This window comes from Manis javanica, chromosome 8 (genome assembly GCF_040802235.1).
Source record: "Manis javanica isolate MJ-LG chromosome 8, MJ_LKY, whole genome shotgun sequence".
NCBI lineage: Eukaryota > Metazoa > Chordata > Mammalia > Pholidota > Manidae > Manis > Manis javanica.
Genome location: NC_133163.1, coordinates 43,250,616 through 43,261,296, shown reverse-complemented (window position 1 = coordinate 43,261,296; position 10,681 = coordinate 43,250,616).

Below are 10,681 nucleotides of genomic sequence, written 5' to 3'. Positions count from 1 at the left end.
GTGCTAGGATGTGCGGGGGTCAAGATCTTTCAAAGACCACTACTAATTATAATGTGCAGCTGCCACAGTTCAAAGTTCGTGAGTTAGAGCAGAAGCCCTGAGGAAGGAGTATTGATTGCATGTAGTATTTGTTGAGCAACTAGTATCCCCAGGCACTGTGCTGGGTACTTTGTGTGGATCATTCCTAATCCTTAAAATCAGCCTGCAGGTAGGGATGCTCATCTCAGTTCTTTCCTATTGGAATATAGTTGATATATGGTATTATATTGGTTTCAGGTGCACAACATAGTGACTTGATAATTATATGCATCACTCAATGCTCACCACAGTAAGCGTAGTACCTCCTACTACCATGTCAAAATATTACACTACTATTCGCTAAATTCTCTCTGCTGTACTTCCATTCCTATGACTAATTTCTTTTATAATCTGAAGTTTGTACCTCTTTATGCCCTTCACCTATTTCATTCATTCTAAGTATAGCTAAGTAGCAGTCACTTTTTTGGAGCAACAGGCACCAGCTAATTAGCCTCCCCCAGGGGTAGTGGGGAGGCAAGGAGGAGGGTAACAGTCTTCTGGTCTCCTTCCCATTCACACCCCCAGTGGCCCAGTGGTAGCCAACGGTCTGTTATCAGTATTTAAGGGTCTATTTCTTTTTGGTTTGCTTGTTTTTTAGATTCCACACGTAAGTGAAATCAATATGATATTTGTCTTTCTCTGACTTATTCCACTTAGCATGATAACCTCTTGGTCCATCCTCGTTGTTGCAAGTAGCAAGATTTCCTTCTCTTTTATGGCTGAGTAATAGTCCATGGTGTATATGTACTGCATTTTCCTTATGCATTCATCTATCAGTTGGCACTTGGGTTACTTCCATCTTTTGGCTATTGTAAATAATGCTTCAGTAGACATAGGTGTGCATACATCTTTTTTAATTGGTCCAGCCACTGTGGAAAACAGTATGGAGGTTCCTCAAAAAACTAAAAATAGAAATATATCCCCCAGCAATTCCACTTCTGGGAATTTACCCAAAGAAAACAAAATTGCTTATCTCATTTTGAGAAGTGAGTAACCTAAGCCTTAGGGCTAAATCAAGGTCACAGAGAGTGCATCACATCTGTCTGCCCCCAAACCCAGCCCATTCCTACTGCACCTGCTGGTTCTTCTGGAAAGACGGCACCACTATTTTAAACACTGACAAGAGAGGTAGAAAAAGGCCAGAGATTATTTTCTCAAAGATTCTTCACAAGAGATTATAAAGACAAGAAGGGAGGTTCTCTGACGTCTTTTCCACCGGCATCGCATGTTTGCCCTTGAACCTAAGTCTCCTTCCTCACAGATGTGCAGCCATTCCCTTTGAAAAGGGTTTGCCTGTTACTCTGAGTACTTCATCTTCCTCCTTCTGAGAAAGCACCATGCTAGGTGCTAAGGGATACAGCAAAGAGGTGGAATACACAGAGCTTGTCTTCTTGTTGAGTAACAAATATTAAATGAAACTAGTTTAGAATAGTAATAGAGGGTGGAGGGGGATGATTTGAGAGGCAGAGAATTGCTCTAGCCCCTGATTATTTAAAATGTGGTCCTCAGACCAGCTACACCACCATCCTGTGGGAGAGCTTGTCAGAAAGGCAGTATCGCAGGCCCCACCCCAGACCTATGATTCAGAATTTGCAGCTCAACGATCCCCAGGTGATACATTTCCTCATTTACTTTGGGAAGCAGTGGTCATGAAAAATACGGGCATCATTTCTATCCTCTCATGCTTTAGGAACATCTGTTTTAGACTGTTCCCTAAGAATTTCCCCATTGCACACACTTTTTCTCTTTTAGAGCATAGCTGCAATTCTCTCTGACCTTCTTAAAGTACATGAAACCAAGATGAGCAGAGAACTGGGATCTTGTTCATAACTGAGTCTTTTGTCAGGTTTCCTTATATGGCCCCAGGTGCCCTGGCACAGCTGCTGATATTTAGTTACGTTCTGCATCAGCAGTTCTAGCATTTGGGAAGTGAAATTCATTTTTTCTCTCTCTGGCTTATGAAAGCCTGGGGCAAAAGAGGTGAAGAAAGGGGAGCTTGGAGGAAATGGTATTGGAAGTATCAGGTGTAGCAGCAAGGTCAGACCATTTTCATTTCAGGTCCTGGCATTTTATTTAGAACTTGGCAATCTATCCCTTTAAATGGAGATGGGAGAATTTCTTTAATAAGACCACAGACAAAGGTTTACAGTTCTAAAGGGCTCAACATTTGACTCACAAGTCCTTATATTGAGTTACACCCTAAACAGGGGTTGTGTTCTGTTCTGTTTGGAATAATTATTCTTGGAAACGTACAGTGAAGTACTCTCAGCATGATCTTCAGACACTTGTAATATTAATTGTTCCGTTTAATAAGGGAACTGCAGCCCCATTTAACCTTACATGAACGTATAATTTTTGTTTAATCAAGTAATAAAGTGAATCACTTTCTCGGATCCTAGATCTCTTCTTCAGCAAACCTGTTCTGCTCCGTGCTTTAGTATTTGGAATAAAGGCCTACCTTTGCTATTGAACAGATTCAAAAACAAAACCTACTTAGAAAGAGGAATGAATTTTCACATATTGGGAAAGCCTTTGGAGTTTAAGGATGCGGGTGACTTTGAAACAAACAGTATTATTGTTGCAAAGTTGCAGAATTATGTTATATAATGTTTGCATTTGGGGAAATTAATTATGATCCTAAGTCATGGGTTAGAAATATAATTAAACTGATTAGTGTCATAGGATAAAAATAAAAAGCAAGGCCTGTGATAGCTTCCCACCTCCCCTCCTCACACCCTGACTCCCCAGAAAAGCTCTTAAAAGAACATTTAAAACACAACCCTTTGTTCCTTCAATCTATGGTGCTCAGGTCAGGTGGACCCTGCGGCGTGGCTGAAATATTTCAAACAGTCGCTTACAAATGTGTCATTTGACCTGCTGTTCTTCCAAAGAGGTATGAAAAATGTGCTTCTTGCTGAGATAACTTGAAATCAAATAAACATAATCTCTTTAATTCTTTCTAAATAGTTCCATATTTTAAGTCTAAGCACAATAGAACACAAAGCTTCTGGCTTAAAAAACAAAGTTTAAAAAAATTTTTTATGTTTATGTTGTTGGATTTTTTCTTCCAGTTTATGTTATTTAGATTTTAAGAGTGTAATTTACATTTCAAACCAAGTGAATTTATTTCCTACCTTTTGGAGAGACACACACATACAAAGCAATATTGTTACTTGGTTAAATATATATATGTGCTTTCCTAAGAGTGCTATCTTGAAGCAAACACAGACATTCTTATTTATGTTAGCCATCACTTGATAGACAAGAGGAAAGTCTAAACCAAGGCTTCCAACAAATTGAGTAGTATTTCCTTATGTAAAATTGGTTCTGGTCCATTGTTTTTATTTATCTGCAAAATGGTATTCACTCAAGTTTGTAATAACACTGTCATGGCTGAAGGGAGTTTGTTTTAGGTATTATAACTATTATCTGCTTCCTCTCCCTTCTTTAAACAGAATCTTCAAGGAGAAAGTCTGAATGTGGCTTGGATTTCAGAAGAAGAAAAAAAAGCTTTCCTAAACCTCCTAGGGTAGAATGTTATTTTAGATTGTTTAAAGATTTTTAATAATTCTTGTTCGTTTGCCCTTGGCATGGCAAATTGGATAAAACAGAATTCTCTTTATTCTGAGAGGAGAATTATAGGACTTGGAGCCATCATATAATGTTCTATTAATTTCCTTCGCTGTTTTGAGGCAAGCCGACCTAACCTTTTGCTCAAACAAGGAATATTTATCTAGTGCTCCATCACTGTAGTGTTTGTGTTTGATTTGCTTCACTATCACTAGAGGGCGCTCTGGTGCCATAAGAGTCAGATGTTTTCTTTGGGTGGCTCTCAAGGTAGATAAAATGCCTGGAAAATATCTAATTACACCAGTGCCCTTGGTAAGACTGGATTTTGTTCATGGATTTGATTATGGTGCAACTGAATATTTCACCTTCAATATTGATGCATGATAATACTTTGGATGAATTCATTTTTTGTATTTGAATTAGTTCCACTTAGCTCCAACGGGGTGGTAAGAAATATTACTTCTCCCTCCATCCACAAGCTATATTTTCAGGCAATGACTCTCACTTTATTTATAAATAAGCATCACTGTGGCACCAGTGCATGGACGTGTAACACGGTGTCTTATGAAGCATCAGTGCTTTGAGTGTCTATTGCCCTTGTCTCAAGTCCCTGGCAGAAGACCCTTCCCACAGTTTTGGACACCCGGGTAGTGATGAGAGCATCATCTTAGCATCTGTACGGGGCACTGATCATGCTGGAGGCCGGCACTATGCTTATCCAGATGATTCTATCTAGCACATCTTAGCACCACCTCCTCCTTCTTCAACCCTCTGTCAGAACAGTGCCTTGTCTTTCATCTTTACCTCTCCATCGAGAAAGCAGTCACTGAGACTCTTTGCAGTTCCCCTTTGGTCTCCAGTGACCCACAGTTCTTTTTCTCTTGAGCCTTTAAACGGTGTCTACTTTAAACAGATATAACTTCCTTCTCCTGGTATCAGTTGTAGTTGCTCCACCAAAGTCTGCAATACAATTCTTGAGGCAGGGACCACTTCTCTCCCTAGATGTGAAAGACTCTCTGCTCAGGGTTCAAGAACCACAACTTCTGGGACTTATATTCTCCTTCTGACCCAAAACCACATTCACAGAAGTGTGAAATTGGGTCTGCTTGGACAGATGGAAGTCCATCTGTTTCACATCCAGTTCTGGGGATCAACCAGAAGAAGATTGGCGCTAGAGGGACCACAGTGTAGAGAGCCATCTGAGGGCATGCCAGGCTTCCTTTGCCCCTGAATGAGCCTAAAGAGACCCCTATAGGTGTCTAACCACCTGTGTAGGACCTGTTGCTTCCCTATTCTTATGAGCCTCAGTTATATTTGGAATAGACAACATTCTAGCCCCCTCTTCAGCTGGGCAGTGGTGAATACTCTTCTGTTGAAGGTTTCTCTTGTACAATGGGGCACAAAGAGATAGCCTGGGAGATTTCAGGATGCCCCCCACCCCCATAATCTTCATCCAGTCCCTTTCAAAGCCACCCTGAATAAAAGCACTGTCTAAATAAAAACAGTGTACTTGGTGTGTAAATACAGCTTTAAACCAGGTTATGCAATAAGCATCCTCTCCAGCTTCCAATCAGAGCCCCATTCATAAGGACATATATGAGCCATCTTTCTCCTGGTGTGGCTCCTGAGCAGTCAGTGTCAAATCAGGAGTACAAATGAGATAGTTGCCCATCATAGTTAATGTGTGATGATGTGAGATGCGAGTTGAAATGCATGGGTCTGACTCCAGCTTTATCATTCACTTGTTGTGTAATGTGGACAAATTACTTTCTCCATAGCTTGGGACCTATTCCTGGAGCTATTTCTCCATAGCTCCCTTTCCTCACCTATAAAATGGGAATAAAAAATGGCATCTAGTGCACAGGATTGCTGGGAATGAAAAATGAGATCAGCTATAACAGCTAACATGTTTTGAGTGCTTATTATACAGCAGGCAGCATTCTAAGCATTGTATACATATTAACACATTTCATTGGTAGAGGCAGGTCTTAAGTCCACTCAGGTAGGCTCAGAATCCATGATCTTAGCCTGTACTCTATAATTTATAGAACATACAGTAGAAATTCAAGAAATACTCATTGAAAGAAAATTTGTGCATTTGTTCTGATTCTAACTCAATTTTTATTTAGGATCCAGAATCTGGGCTCTTGCTTTGTACATTGTGACTATTCCTTTATCTTATAGTCCAGCTGTAACCAGACTATACATGTTCTTTACCTAAGACTCCACTTTACTGCCTTGTCTTTTTACCCAGTTCCCCCAGACCTCTGACACCTCCTAAGACCTCTCTCTTATGAGGCCTTCCTTTCCAATCCCTGTGTTTGAACCCACACAGTCTTTCTGATCTTCTTACACCATCACCATGAGAAGGACATGTGCTAGCCTGTTGGAAGATGAAAGACACATGGAAAAGAATTAAGTCATGCTGATCGTCCCAAAGTCATCCTAGACCAGCTAGCAACCAGGTAATCCTCAAACATGTGAGCAAGTTTAGCCAAGATCAGTAGAGTTACAATACCAGTTTCTCCAAACACAGGAGCAATCATAAACCCTTATTGCTGTATGCAACTGAGGCTTTGTAATGTCTTGTTACTCAGTGTTACTGAGCAACAGATGACTGATACGTAAATGTTAAGTGATATCACATGCAAGCAATAACAAAAGGCAGAGTGTAGGAAATCCTACAGGATAAATAACCCAGTTTCTTCTCTTGTCCTGAAGAATTCCCCACCTTGTGGAGGGAGAAGTGTTATAAATTAAAGGGGACTTGATATATCAACCAAAGGCAATGTCTGGATCTTCTATGAACCCTAATTCTAAAAAACCTGCTTTTAAAAACATTTATGAGGGAAATTTAACACTAATAGGATAATTGTCAGTATTAAGTTATTGCTAATTTTTGAGTGTATGTCTTGCCAATGGATTTGGGCCCCAGGCAAGTTCACTATGGATTCAGTGTGACAAAGAAATGACAGCAGAATGTTATTGGAGTGAAAGGGTTATACCCAACTTTATTTCTATGGTGACAGGTCAATCACTAAAATCCTGTTCACGCAGAGCAAGTTCTGCATGCAGCAAGCTGGTCTCTGCTTCTGGGCCCCTCTGCCTGCACAGCTGTCCTCTGGGCCTCTGTCCTCGGTGATGCCACCACTCCAGCCTCTGCTCTGCTCTCCTGCAGCCTTGCAGCTGTGCTACCGTGTTGCCCAGAGGACTGAGCAGACCTCTTTATATAGAGTCAATAGCAACATATTGCCCACACGTGTGTAGTGAGCTAGCCAACCAGGGCCAGGTGAGAATCCTGGCCACAGGAACCTTCATTTTATCCACAGTGTAATAATGTCAGTATAGTTACATAGTTATTTTTTTAAAAAAGAAACCATATCTCTAAGGGCACATACTAAAATATTTATGGATGAAATGATATGATGTCTGGGATTTTCTTTACGTGAGGCAAAAAGTAGGGGAGGGGTGTTGGTGAAACAAGATTAGTGATACACCGTTAAGTGTTGAAACTAGGTGATGGCTACTAGAGGTTCATTATACTATTCTTTCTTATTCTGTGCACTGTTGAAAATTTTCATAATAAAAATAAGAAATGAAGGAAGGAAGTCAGGCAAAGGGGGAGGCAAGGAAGGGAGGAAAGGAAATGAATAGACTGTCAGAGACAAATGATGAGTCACGAAATGAGATTAGAAGTAGAGATTTATGTCACTTATGGTGACTTATTTGGAGAAATTTTACATTAGAAAATATTTGTGCAAACAATAGCCTCAAGACCACTGTAGGTTTAATGGCATGAAGTAGAGTCAACAGATTTAACAAGTGGGAAAATCTATACCTGAGGAAATAAATATAACAGAGCAAGTCAAAAGACATTAAGAAGAAAGTCGAAAACATAAAATAAAAATTAGAAGTTATGAGAAAAAAATTTGTAATTATGAAGTAAAAATAAAATGAAAAATAACAAGCAACTAGAAATCATGATAGTGAAAAATACAGCTGATTATATATACTGTTAAAAATATTCACTCGATGGGCTAACTAGTAGCCTGTTTATAACTGAAGAGATATTTAGTAAGTTGGAAGAAAGAGTGATGTAAATCTCTCAAGATGTAGCTTGGAGAGATAAGAAATGGAAAATATGTAAGACATGTAGAATTAAAGAGAAAAAAGAAAGAAAAGAGACAAGAGACCCAATTAGAGTTCCAGAAAATAAGGAAAGATAACATGACAGAAAAGCAATTTTTGAAAAGATAATGGCTAATAATTTCCCAAAACTAAAAGAAGACCTTAATCTTCATATTGAAAAGAATGAATGAGTATCAAGCAAAATAAATTTAGAAAGATCTATGCCCAGATACATCACAACAAATTATAAAACAATAAAGATGAAGCAAAAGCAAAAAACAATTCCACAAGCTGCCAGAGAAAAAAAGTCAAAACAGCTAACAGAATGACAATTTGGTTGATAATGCATTTCTCAGCAACAGATGACAGGAAAAAAAAATAAGAGTAATGAAAGTGCTAGGTGGGTGTATGGATGATGACTCTAAAATTCTGTACCCAGGTAGGTCATCATTCAGAATTAGAGTGAAAGCAAAGATAAGTTCAGACAGAGATTCAGAAACTACTAATAGATATATTTCAGAAAAAAACATGATGAACCCAGAAGGAAATCCTGGATGAAAGAATTAATAATGGCACACAATGAAAACATTTTAGTAAATCTAAATATTGCCTGAAAAAGCACCTGAATTTAAAGGACAATACTATAATGCATTTAATTCTGTGTTTCCTCACCTTCACTACCATTACACTGGTTAGGCCCCAAATCAGCTCCCACCTAGATTACTACTTTGGTTACTCATAACTACTCTCTCCCTGACTATTATTATTAAAAAAAAAAATTACTTGCCTTTCCTTTCCATTTTGTAGCCAGAGTAAATGCTTTAAAACATAGACCAGATAGCTCTTTGAAAGTTCCTTATGGTTTTTAGGATAGACGTTTTAGGATTATGTTTGTGACCAGATATAAGAAAACACCAGTCTGAGGTTTGTTTTTGCCACTCTAGGTGCTTGTTCCTTCTCCATCCCAGGAAGGGAGTCGGGGCTTCATGTTCCCTGCGTCTGGTCAAAGAACTGAAAGGAGAACTTACCAGGAAGAAGACAACTCCAGGCCTGGCTTTTGCGGTGACATTTGGGCTCATGGATGTTGGCTTGCCCTGGAGAGGGAGAGGAAGGAAACAAGAGCTGAGCATTTAACAGAAATAGCCACACTGGAGGTGTGAAAGAGACTTCCAGAGGTAAAAGACCAGATTCTCAAAGGTTTCCAAGCAGGTGGAGGCCCAGGTTAACTACTTAGCAAGCTTTTAGACTAGTGACTGATGGAGGATGCTGGAGTAGGATAAGAGAACAAGGATGGCGCTACATACACGGAGAGGAACCTCTTTAGTATCCAGGGGCAAAATCTCTGCAGACCCTTACTTGGCACTGGTGTTGTTGACACCTACTTTCAAGAATCGTGTGGACTTGGACAGTGAGCACATCAGCAGAGGCCTCCATGCACATTAATCCCAGAATGTTGTGGCTGCGTAAGTCTCAAAACTGGATGGGGTGAGAAGGAGGTCTAATAATGACTGGGTGGGTCTCCTGACAACCACATGAGATAGACTCACAACAGATTAAATTTGATTTATTGAAATAAAGTCAATGTGACCTTGTGATGTGAATTAAAATTCCTCTCTGCTCCACTGGGATTACCATGTCTGCATGACATAGCTTCCCAGGGCCTTCCCAGTCACCCTTTTCAGCCTACCCTGCTTTGCCCTCTAGGCCCACAGATCTGTCTGCTTAAGAGTACTGTGCCTTCTTCAGCTCCAGGTGTTCACCACCCTGACTCACTCCTTCCCCCAGCCGCCTTCATCTAGACAACCCCAAATTCCTACTACACTTCAGATCTCAACTTTGCAGCAGGCTATCTGGTCCCATAACACTGTGTATGTCCCCAGTCATAGCCCTGATTGTGCAGTGTTGTAATCGCCAGATTACTTACTGTGTCTTCCACAGATCTGTGAGCCCTGAGGGGACAGAAACAATCCCTGCCATATTTATCATTGTTTTCCATGCTCAAAGCCTGGCATACAATAGATAGACAATTGATATTTTTGAAGTTAATAATAACAAACATTTTTTTATTGCTTACTGTGTAACAGGCTGGCCATTAAGCACTTAACCTGCACTATTTTATTTAATTCTCACATTATCCGCATCTTATAAAAGTGAAAAATAAGGTAAGAGAAGTTAAGCAACTTGCCCAGCTAGTAAGTGATGGAGGTTGGATTGGAACTCAGGCAGTCTAACTCTAAAGCCATGGACTTAACTACTGCCCTGATGCCCTGAAAAGAGCATGGCTCCTGGCAGGCTGGGTACCACCTAATCCCTGGGCTCTAGCAAGATGACCATTCTGCTGAGAGACCAATCTCACAGTTTATGACTGCTTCCTGCAATTGTGCATGCTGTCTGTTTGCTCCATGTACCTGCCAATGTTGCTCTTGCATACAACTTCCTGTCTCAGAGAGATAAGCAGTAGAGATGGATCTAGGACATCATCCAATAGGATGTAATGTCATCCCCAGAAGCCTTGGTGTATGGGGCTTGCTCCTATACACATACAACTTTCCTCTGTTTCTACAAACATGCACGCTTCATTGCACTACCCTTGAGTCTAGGAAATGGCCTTCCAAGATGAAGACTCTGGAACCTACTAAACCCATCTTCTTTCATGTGCCTAGAGGAGAAAGGTCTCATTTGTTCCTCAGGTAGCATATATGAATCTTAATAACACTTGAATGGTCCTTGCACTAACTCTACTGATTTATAGTCAGCTTATTCCAAATATCCTAAGCCTCATCATTCAGCCAAATGATGCACTTGACAATACATTCTCACATGGAAACACAGACCTTTTTTGAGGGGTTGTGAAAAATAAAACACTAGTAATGGCATTTACTGCCTAGTTTGCCATACTTCTAAC